Raw genomic sequence first — 12583 nt, 5'->3', positions numbered from 1 at the left:
AATCCTTTATATTCACTTAAGTGCTTTTCCAGTTTATATAATGCTTTCTCATATATAATCTCTGCTGGAACACTTTCTAATTTTTTACTTTTAGTTCCTAACAAATATGAATTAGTTCTCTTCTTCATAAGCCTCAATAAAGCAAATTGAAATGTAAAGAAGAAATATTCAGAGATGAACGTCTACCACACCACTTTCACCAACTGGCCAAAGTTGATATCATCAACAAGGGACAAACCGACATCATGTGCCTTCTGGTATGATGCATTGAGAAGAACACAGCAACACTTGAGTAACATTCCTGCCAAAGACAAATAATCTAATGGTGAGGCAACATCAGACAAACCCAAGCTGAGGCACATTCCAGAAAATAACCAGTTGATATGCTTTAAAAATGGTGATGTCCTGAGATTCTTAACTATAGAGAATAAACTGGAGGGAAGGTGGGGGCGGGGGGTGGGCTAAATTGGTGATGGGTATTAAGGAGGGTACTTGATGGGATGAGTAATGAGTGTTATAAGTAAGAAATTACTAAATTCTACTCCTGAAACCAATATTACACTATATGTTAACTAACTAGAATTTAAATAAAAATTTGAAAAAAAATAAAAATAAAAACTGTGATGTTCCTAAAACACAGAATATCTGTTCCAGATTAATGGAGACTTAAGACACATGATAACTGAATGCAATGCGTGACCCAAGGTTTTCATTTGTTATAAAGAACATTATTGGAATAACTGGCCACCTTTGAATAAGATCTGTATATTAGATAATAGAATTGTATCAATGTTAATTTCCTGTTGATAATTAAATGTTCATTGTTGTATAATTATACAAAAGAATGCACTAAAGCATTTAGCAGTGAAGAGTATGAGGCTTGCAATTTATTTTCGATTTTTTCAAATCTTTTATGCACTGGCAAACATAAAAATAAAGCAAAGTCACCAAAATGTTAACATTCACAAAATCTGGATGAAGAACATTCAGGAATTTTTGTAGTAATCTTGCAACTTCTTTGCAAGACCGAAATTCCATCGAAATGAAAAAAAAGTTTTTTAAAACACCTATGCAGATTAATTTTTGAAACCTTTCCTGTCTTCTGCCTCTTGTACCTTCCTAGGCCCAGACATGGAATTGGCTATTTTTCCAAGGAGTCCTGGTTTGTTTTTGTGGAAAGATGTTACTACAAACACTATAAACATGTGTACTAAGGATACATGCTAAGTGTGTCCCCTCTGGGATGCCATTGTTAATAAGCAATTTTAGTGGATGGTCCCAGAAAAGACCAATTTTTTTCTCTATCAAGGCATGGGTTTATAATGATATTTCTAACTCAGTGCTAACACTGTGTTCTTACTGAGATTTTTTTTTTTTTAACGTTTATTTATTTTTGAGATAGAAAGAGACAGAGCATGAACGGGGGAGGGCCAGAGAGAGGGAGACACAGAATCTGAAACAGGCTCCAGGCTCTGAGCTGTCAGCATAGAGCCCGACATGGGGCTCGAACTCACAGACCGCGAGATCATGACCTGAGCCGAAGTCGGCCGCTTAACCAAACGAGCCACCCAGGCGCCCCGAGATTTTTTTTCTATAATTGTACCTCCGTTTCTCTTGTGCTGAAAAAAATCTTGATTTTTTTTTTTTTTTACAAAATATTACTGCTTGTTTTACCTAACAGTAAAAAGAAAATAATTTCCAAACAGTAACACCATTAATGTAAACAAGAAGATGAGAAGATAAAGCTTAAGTTTTCCTTTCAGTTCTTTCTGTCCTTAGATTACATCTGAGGACATGTACCTCTAAGTAAATGTACCGCATCTTACGTTACTAAGATGTAACAGTGAGGTTACGTCTCACCATTGATGTGTAGTCAGCTTACTGTGGTCTCAAATCACTCACAATCCCTCATTTCTATGTGCTACAGAAACCCTTACCTAAAGTATGATTGTTCCTGTTTCTTTTCAATTTGAGGTTATTAATCGTCTTATAGGTGGCCATTCTCAGATTTTTAGAAGCTTTTACGTTGTCTTCAGAGGAGAATGAAAATCGCTTAAGAGACAGGAGGGAAAGTTCTGTGAATGAGTTTCATTTAAGTCACCATTTGATTTATCAACAGTTACTGCATGAATGGTAGGTGTAAGATTCAAACGCATGAGTTCTAGCTGGGCAACCAATTCTGCTTTTTACTATTTAACAGTCAAAAAGTATATTAATATTATGTCTAAGCTCCTGTGGAAAATTTTTTGAAGCTGTAAAACAAGGATCACTTCATATCTAAAGGCAAAATTGCTTCCGGGTCTACTTATTGAAATTTCAGGATCAGTGGTTCTTCTAGATTCAGATTCTTTGATACAAGCAATTGCTCTATTTTCTGTTGTGTACAGTCTAGGCTTACTCTGAGGACAGAGCTACTTCTTGTTCACTATTTCTAATTTCCAACTGTGGAGATAAAATGTTCCAGATAATAAGTCCATTATTTCTAAGATTGGGTTTTCCTAACTTAGAGTTTTGGGAGTTTAGAGATAATATCTCGAAGGCTCACTCTTATTATGAGGCAACCTGGGGGATGGTATTCTGGCATCATTGGATGGTTAACTGGGAAGCTCTTGAAAATTCAGTTCAGGAAGAATCTAGGGGATTTATGAGGCAGAGAAGGAAAGAAGCCTAACCAAATAGAAGATTTATGTTCCTGTCAAGGGTGGGTGGGGTGGAGACCAGAGTACAGTCTTGGAAGTCATTTTCTAGAGGGATTTTATAGGTGGTTGAGGGGACGCCCACTGAGACTTTTTCTCAAGGTCTTCAATAACGTCTTGGGTATTTGGCAGTAAACCTTATCTGTTAACTACACACACACACACACACACACACACACACCCAAATCTATCTTGGTCAGAAGAGCATTTTCCAGGATTTTCCTTAGATATCTCATGATCTATCAAAGAAAAACTACCTTTTAAAAGATATTTATTTTGAGAGACAGAGAGAAACAGGGAAAGAACAGAGAAAGAGAGACAGAGACAGAGAGAGAATCCCAAGCACACTCCAGGCTGTCAGTGCAGAGCCCCACTCAAGGCTTGATCTCACGAACCAAGAGATCATGACCTGAGCCAAAATCAAGAGCTGGATGCTTAACCAACTGAGGCACCCAAAAGGAAAAAAAAAAAAAAAAAAAAAACAAACCAACAACTAGTTTTTGAAGTCATTTCTCTTTATCTGTTCCAAATTTTAAAATATTTCACAGATTGGTGACCATAATGATCCAGCACTCATGAGCATAGATGGGGCTCCCTTCTAATGTGCACACTGGTGTGTCCATAGCAGGTAGGTTTTACCTAGGGATGCAAGCTGGGCACCATTCTTTTTACAGATCTTACAGAAAATGCATGAGGTGGAATCTCACAGATCTAGACAGATAGATGGGCAGACAAAAAGCCTAATTTTTTTTCCCTCCTTTAGATGACAGAGCTTTTTGAACAATGCAAGATTAGAGCCCAGCTAAGGCAGCCCTGGAGGGTAAAAAAGGAAGCAATAATAATAATAATAATAAGCAGGACTTTAGCTTATCATTGTTTCTCATCCTGCTATCACTGCTGCTGGATTTTGGTAGGAATTGTTCCAAATCTCCCAAGACTGAGACAAATTGCAAAATCCTGTGAAAATGGAGGGCAGGGCCACTGCTTGCTGGTGTTACACCAAGGTACAGATGAGAAAAAAGAATTCTTTTCTCAAGACACTTTTGTCTGTTGGAAAATTGAGGTAAAAAATATACAAATCTACAATATCTACTATATGAATGGCACCCCCTAGGATTGGGTAGCTCACAGTCTGAACATGTGGTAGCTCTGGGAACTCTGGACTGGAGAGGTCTATCTGGGAGGATGCATAGAGTGAGGCCCTTAGGAACAACCCTGGTGGTTAAGAGCAGGGCAGAGGAAGAAAAGGAACACTTGGGATAATGTTCCTCCAAAAAAAAGATATCTGAAAGCTGTAGCTGGATTGGAAGGCAGGGTAGGAATTGAAGCCATCCCTATATTTCTTGGTTACGGCTCCCAAACCAGAGATAGGAGATGGGGGGAAGAGGCAAAAAATGTTGGGAAAGGCAGTGTGGTGATTGCAGTCTTTTCGCCCCCACTTAGCCATGTGAGAATGGACCTTGGGCCTGGAATACTTTCTTACCAAGAGGTAAGGAGCCCATGCACCTGCACTTGGCTTATTGCCCTGCGTGGGAATAGCTTTCAGGCTCAAGGTGTATTCCTTTGTTCTGCTTACATGCCTGTGTCAGTGCCTCAGGCACACCTCCAGCTTTCTGTGTGCTGGACCCCGCAGGGGTGAGGCTGGAGTCAAGTCTTCACCTGCAGCGTGAAATAGTTGACCCTGGGGGACTGGCATACTGCAAGGGGCTGAATCTTAAGCACCCTTTCTCTCCTCTTGCTATTCAGTGATGTATCACTTGAACTTGGTATGCAGGTTTTCTGCTCTCAGTGACCTCAAATCATGCACTGGTTTCTTTCCTAGGTGACCTTACTGGTTTTTTAGTCTTGACTCCACTTATATTCTATCCTGATCTATCTATATGATCTATCCTGATCAACCAGTGAAAGGTAAAGCAGAAAGAGATGGTGTGATGGACTAAACAATGGCCCCTCAAAGATGTTCATGTTCTATTTCCCCAAAACTATGAATATGTTACTTTACACAGCAAAGGGGACTTTGCAGATGGGAATAAATGAAGGATCTTGAGGTAAGGAGAATCTCCTAGGTTGTACAAGTGGGTCCAGTGCAATCACAGGTTTTAACATGAGAGAGGCCGGAGGGTGACAGTCATGATGACGTGATGACAGAAGCAGAGGGAGAATAAGGAGATGCGACGTGAGGCCACAAGCCAAGGAATGCAGGCAGCCTCTAGAAGCTGGAGAAAGCAACAGATTCTCTCCAACAGCCTCAAGAAGGAACCAGTCCTGCCACCATCTTGGTTTTAGGCCACTGAGTTTGATTTTGAACCTCTGACTTCCAGAAATGTAATGTAATAAATTTGTGCTGTTTTAAGCCATTAAATTTGTAGCAGCAATTAGATACTAATGTAGATGGCTTGCAATCAGACCCAAGAGTAAAGCAAGGCCAGGAGTTCTTTCTAATAGGCAAGTCACAGTCTGGAAGAAGAGAACTAAAATTTACTGAGTGCTCTATTATGTACTAAGTAAAAGACTACACATTTAATATGTGTGTTCTGCCTTGCCTAGTTGTATAAAGAGCAGGGACTTTGGAGTCAAATAGCCCAGGACCTGGGTGGGATCCAGCTCAGCCCTAATTTTTGCTGGGTTGCTTTGCATTTCTGAACTTCACTGAACCTCACTATAAAATGCTGATACTATGGGTCCCTGGGGGGCTCAGTCGGTTGAGCCTCCAACTTCAGCTCACGTTCTCATGGTTCATGGGTTCAAGCCCTGCATGGGGCTGTGTACTGACAGTGCAAAGCCTGGAGCCTGCTTTGGATTCTGTGTCTCCCTCTCTCTGTGCTCCAACCCTGCTTGTGTGCTCTCTCTCCCTCTCTCTCTCTCTCTCAAAAATAAACATTAAAAAAAATTTAAACTAAAATGCTGATACGAACCTTGCAGTGTTGTTCTGAGACCATGAAATAATGTATCTAAAACTCCTATGATAAAGTATTGTTCACATTGCTGTTATTGATATTATTATCCTCAGAGCAAAGTATGGTAGATCCATGTGTCTCCTAGGACTGGCAATAAGGCCACATGTGGGTTTAAACAGCCCCTCTTTGTTTCCTGGTCCACTGGCTGCCCCCTGTTCCTACAGCCCTTCTGCTGCAGGCCTTGCTCCGTTATTAGATCATGTCAGCTAGTTGTTGCTCTTTACTCTCTCCTTAAATATAAGAGGCCTCAAATGTCCCTGTCCCTACCCGCAGCTTGTACTGCCGAATTTCACAACTTGTCACTTAGAAGGTGCTTGGGTAAAAGCAAATTATAAATGGATAATGATATTTGCATGGCCCTTTACAGTTTTGTGAGCTGTTTTGTGTTATACTTAAGGGTTTCCTGGATGCCTGCTTCTCTGACTGTTGAGCAAGACCTTTTACTCTTCCTGCTCTCAAGAAGCAGGTTAGCCAAATAGTGGTTCTTCTGGCCTGCAATCTGTTTTAGTAGAGAAATCACCTTCTAATGATGGCAGAATAAATTAGAATGCATAGAATGCACAAAAGATATTCCAGAGAGTTTTAAATAAGGTGGACTAATTTTGCCTACCAGATTGTCCCTCCTGAAGGGACTACTTTGGAGTCAAACAGAATACCTCTTACAAGCTGAATGAACTTGAAATTACTTTAAAATAAATACACACACACACACACACACACACATATATATATTCAGAAATAACATCCCACATGTGATTACTGTATAATTACATGTGTAATAAACTACTCAGCGAATATCCATTTCCTTTCTTTCCTTAGTTCACATGGGCTCATTTTTAATTCTCAGTTCTTTTCTGTTTCTGTGTTGACCATTGTTCAGATATATCCTCAGTTTTGCATTGCCTTGATTGTGAGATTTAAAGAAGTCTTTCATGTCCAGGTTTCAATAAATATAAGAGGAACCTGGGGCATCCGGGTAGCTCAGTTGGTTAAGCGTCTGACTTTGGCTCAGGTCATGATCTCATGGTTTGTGACTTTGAGCCCTGTGTCTGGCTCTGTACTGACAGCTTAGTACAAGCCTGGAGCCTGCTTGGGATTCTGTGTCTCCCTCTCTCTCTGTTCCACTGCCCCCCCCCCCCCAACTCATGCTCTGTTTCTCTCTCTCTCAAAAATAAACATTAAAAAATTTAAAAATTATATAAGAACCAAAAGTGTCACAAAATGAATAAAAAGAAACAATGGCCATAAGAAGAATACAGATGCGGTTTGGTATGTTGATCATCAGGTAAAATAACCCATATAGAGAAAGCAATGAGAGTTTATTTTACATTTTCATGGTGGATGAATCCTCATAAATTTTTATTATTGCAAATAAATAAAAAGTTACATTATAATTACATACTCTATTATCTGAAGGACTTTTAAAAAGAATTCACACAAGAATGGAAATACAAACATAGCAACCTTCTTCCTCCTAGGGTTAGTACTCATAGCAAAACCACAGAGGAACAAAAGTGAGACTTTAAAAAAAAAAAGGAACAAGAAACAGCTCCTGTTTGTTCCTGGAATAGAATTTGAATTAAACTTAAAAAGGAAGTTTGCTTCCTCTTGGAAATCAAACTGCATTTAAAAAAAATCAGAAGGAACAAAATCAGTTATATAATTTTGGTTGACAAAGAACTTTATTGTGGGGATGGGCCAAGTGTGTAACTGATTTTGCTTTATACTACAATGACACCTGTTTTCTTCTCAGGTGGGGCAAAGGTTTCAGTTACGCTCATTAACTGAAAGGGCTTTTATACCTCATTAATTCAAACTCCCCTAGATGCTACCAGACTGATACTATGAATGGGTTTCACATTCCATGGGAGACTTTCATTTATCAACTATAATAATGAATGTGAAACCATCAAATACCGTTTTGGATATATGGACTTCATTTCAGAAGTTGCCTTATCAGGGCACCTGAGTGGCTCAGTTGGTTGAGCTTCCGACTTCAGCTCAGATCATGGTCTCCCATGAGTGAGTGAGAGCCCCACATCTGGCTCACTGCTATCAGTGCAAAGCCCGCTTCAGATCCTTTGTCTCTCTCTTTCTGCCCCTCCCCCACTTGCACTCTATCAAAAATAAATAAACATTAAAAAAAAAAGCTGCCTTATGAACAATCACATGAAATGTGATTCTTCCAGAATCTTAGAAGGACTTAAATTACCCCAAACTTTCCCCCTCAATATACAGTAGTTAGACTAGATTTTTCTGCCTGTGTAACACTTTGCCTACACGGAAAAGGTGAAGTCTTGGTGGATGATTCAGATTGCCAAAGGTTTAAAACATTCACAAACATGTCTGAACATCGTAAGCGAAACTCATCCTATCCATGAAAAGTGAATTACTGCCTTTCTTTCTCTTTCAGCCTCATCCACAGCAAAACAGAAAATTTGATACACTAGTTATTTTTTAATATACATGAAACAACAAAATTATTTAAATTAAAATAAATATTTAATTACCATGTAAAATCGTACCAGTGATATCCATACAAACTTTTACAAACTATAGACTGAAGTTGTTTCAGACATGGGCAAGTGACTATTGTCTATCCAATGAGTTAGCAGCTTGAATTTGTTGAGAAAGGATCATTCTTTCTTCTAAGTGTTGCTTAACCAGTGAAATACGCATCTAGAGATGTTGGTATCTATATAGCCCCCGTATGGAGAGAGCCAGCCCTCATGAGATTGAGGTCAACGTGGGATTGGGAGTGGAGAAGGAGAGAGAGACAGAGACAGAGAGAGGTCTGACTGCATCTTTTAAGTACTTGGTTTTAGTTATGCCCGAATCCAGTCTGATTCCTACACTTTCCAGTTACATAGTCAATACATTCTCATTTTTGATTGAACCAGTTTGAGTTGGATTTCTGAATCCAAATTTTTTGACTCTAAAACATAGTCTATGGAGATGAGGTTTTACATAAAACAGACCCTGAATTAAGTACTCGTGCAAGACAACAAATATCACAGGGCAGTGAAAACTCTCCTATCCTGGATAAGAAAGAATGATCCCTGTAGACTTTATTTTTTAAAGAAGTTTTAGATTCACAGCAAAATTGAGCCAAAAGTAGAGAGATACACCCCCTGTCCCCCATAGATGCACAACTTCCCCCGCTATCAATATCCTATACCAGGGTAGTTCGTTTGTTATAATTGACAAACTTATATTGGCACATCCTTATTACCCCGAATCCATATTTTACCTTAGAGTTCATTCTGTCACATAGCAACAGGTTCTACAGATTTGGGAAAATGTATAAATGACATCTATTTGCTGTTACATTATCATACAGAATAGTTTCCCTGCCCCTAAAACCCTCCGTGCTCCATCTATTCGTCCTTCCTTCCTGCCAACCCCTGGCAACCACTTTTCACTGTCTCTACTGTTTTGCCTTTTCCAAAGAATCATATAATTGGAATCATGCATTAAGCATGATTGGCTTTGCCAATTAGCTTCCTTCACTTAGTAATATGCATTGAAGTTTCCTCTATGTCGTTTCATGGCTTGATAGCTCATTTCTGTTTAATACTTGAATAATACTCCCTCGTCTGGATGTACCATTTTGCGTATCCATCCATTCACCTGCTGAAGGTCATCTTGGTTGCTTCAACCGGCGATTATGAATAAAACTGCTGGAAACATCTGTGTGCAGGGTTTTGTGTGAACATAAATTTTTAATTCATTTGGGTAGATACTAACTGGAATGATTGCCGGCTTGTATGGTAAGTGTGTTTAGTTTTGTAAGGAATGCCACGCTGTCTTCCAAATCAGCAGTTCCACTTTGCAATCCTACCAGCAATGAATGAGAGCTCCTATTGCTCTACACCCCCACCAGCATTTGGTCTTCTCAGTGCTTTGGGTTTTGGTAGTGGCATCTCACTGTTGTTTTAATTTGCAATTCCCTAACATGCCGTTGGACATCTTTCATACGCTTATTTTTCTGTCCACCTTCTTTCCTGAAGTGTCAGGTAAGGTCTTTGCCCATTTGCCAACAGGTTGTTTGTTTTCTTGGGTTGATTTAAGAGTTCTTTGTAAATTTTGGATAACAACTCTTTATCAGATACACCCTTTGCAAATATTTTCCCTCTGCTTGTTGGTTTTTTTTTTTTTTTTTTTTTTTTTTTAATAAAATCAGGATGTATCCTTGTACCAAGCCTTGATTTGGTGGGGGGGGGGGGGGGGGGGGTTGGTGGAAAGACATAAGGAAATGAGGGTGTATTGAGTACTTTCTACAAACTTCTGTAAAGTTACACAAATGACAAGTTTCTTTTTTGTTTTTCTCAATGTTTTATTGGTTTTTGAGAGGGTGCAAGTGGGGGAGGGGCACAGAGAGGGGGACAGAGGATCTGAAGTGGGCTCTGGACTGACAGCAGAGAGCACGATGTGGGGTTTGAGCTCATGAACCATGAGATCATGGTCTGAGCCAAAGTTGGACTCTCCAACGACTGAGCCACCCAGGTGCCCATACAAGCGACAAGTTTCTATCAAATGTGGCCTGTCTGAGAGGCGGACAGGAAGGAAAATACAGTTTTTCTAAGGATATATTTTGCCTATAGCCATAAATCCAATGTGGTTGAATGGCAGATGGGCTTGAGTTTTGCAGAGTTAAAAAGCTAGAATCTCTGCACAAAGCTAAGGGTAGAGGACGTGATAAGAGGAAATGTAGTTGGATGTAAGATTGCAACCCAGACAGCTCCTAACACATGCTTTTGGGCTTTTTTAATTGGCATAGTTGACAATCACCTCCATCGTAAAAACCAGTCTATGACGTGTAACTTGGGACAAGGGGAAGGTGAAATGGTCTTCTCTAACCCAGGCTATAGTTTTTCACAGTCGAAAGGTCCACAGTCATGCTGAATGCTGAAAATTTACAGAATGGATGAAGCGTTATAACCTGGTGCTATGTCACAGAATCCCTCAGATTCAGCTCTTGATTCAAGAACCATAACTAGTCAGCATCTGTGGAGCTGAATAAATATAAATAGAGGCTAATTGACTTTAAAGGAAATATGCTACCAGAGAAACCCCAAACCTATTACCCAAGAAATCAAAACCCTGCAAAAATACAAGTCCCAATGAAACCCCTAGGCCTCAGAACCCACACCAACTGGAAATAGACTAACAGTACATCCCCCAGGAAGTGAATTCTCCACCGTGCTCATCTCAGCCAAGGCAGGAGTTTGTGTATCCACATCAATGGCTCAGTGCCTGTGTGCTGCCACTTATTAAATATTTGGAACAGCACGTCTAATTGAGAGGGAGACACTGCTCTAAATTGTGCTTTGAATGTATTTTTTGTTCATGAATGGTTGTCTTGCTTAATGTAATTGGGACGGCTTCAAGTACAGTTGTAAATCTAAAATTTGATCAAATAATAGAATAATGTGGATTTTAACCTAAAGTATAAAATCAGAAGGAAGACATTAAAAAAAGAATGCTATGGGGTGCTTGGAAAGGTTTGAGCAAGCCGCTAGTCCTAATTTTCTGTACATGTAACAGGAAAATGTTAGGATCCTTATAGCTCTAAATTTGGAGTAAAGCAAAAGTGAAAGAGCTAAGTAAAAGGAAACTTAACAATACTTTTAAAAAAGGTGGCTAATTCTGGGAAATCAGGTTTCCACTCAAACTTTGCCAAAGAAGCTTGCAGCGAATAAACACACACACTCACACACTGTTAAGTCTTCCACACAGACATGCAAACAGACAGAATCGGTGAAAGAAAGCATCTCATAAAAGCATCTTGTTTTATTTAAACCGGAGGAAGGCATTAGTGAATTCAGCCTGAAATAGTATTACGGGCATTCTTTTTCCTTCTGGAAATTTTGCCAGCTAATCTAGGCATGCTCAGATTTACATCTTTCTACATTTTTACCCCCATTAAATTCATTCTGGAAGTCTGATTATCAGCACACACCTAGCTTTTTTTTCTTTCTTTCTTTTCTTTTCCTGGGTCCATCTTCAGAAACAGGAAAATTTGTTTTATTTTATTAATTTTTTTGAGAGAGAGAGAAAGGGAGAGAGAGTGCAAGCAGGGGAGAGGGGCAGAGGGAGACAGAGAGAGAATCTTAAGCAGGCTCCACACTCAATGTGGAGCCCAACACAGGGTTCCAATCTTATGACCCTGGGATCAGGACCTGGGCCGAAATCAAGAGTTGGGTGCTGTACCCACTGAGCCAGGCATGCACCCCCAGAAACAGGTACAATTTGAGAGAGTGGACATGAGGAGAGTAAAGAAAGGAAGAAAGAGAAAAACACAGGAAAAGAATATAGGTCAAGGCCTGTGTGTATGGGTTTTGTACGTTTTCCTCCAAGTCAGAGTCTAACCAGTAGGCATTCCTGTTCACGAGGCCAAATTCCCTGAGTGACCCCTGAGGGAACACCCTCCTTCCCGCCTTTCTTCATTCCTGCCTTCCCTCCTTTCCAAGGACAATGCAGACAGCTGTAATTACACTTTGGGTTCTCTGGAGGTAAGGAATTATTACTTTAACAACTAGCTACAAAGATACACACACATAATATATATTCATATACATAAAATGAATATATAGTAGTTTGCATGTCTGTATCCTTAAAGCTGCAGAAATGTCTTTTCCAACTTGCTGTTCTCTTAGATGAGAATATTGTCCCTTCACACTTTATTCCTTAGGTAAAGAGGAAGTGTGTGCCAATTCAGGGTGACACAAAGGTGTTTAAATGCAACCAAGCTGGTTCAGTCAACTAGAAACTGCTCCCTTGAGTGACCAACCCAGTGCTTCACTAATTAACTAGAATGGGCAGGAAACTATTCTGGAATTTCCCAAGGACTAGGTGGGGTGTTTTAGATAAGTTTTGAATTGAGTCCAAGGTAATGTAAGAGTGCATGTTCATATTGGACTAGGAAAC

This window comes from Panthera pardus, unplaced genomic scaffold, assembly GCF_024362965.1.
Source record: "Panthera pardus isolate Hobbes unplaced genomic scaffold, ASM2436296v1 HiC_scaffold_16, whole genome shotgun sequence".
In the NCBI taxonomy this organism is placed as follows: Eukaryota; Metazoa; Chordata; class Mammalia; order Carnivora; family Felidae; genus Panthera; species Panthera pardus.
The sequence above is the reverse complement of the archived record's forward strand: the minus strand, read 5'-3'. Positions refer to the sequence as shown.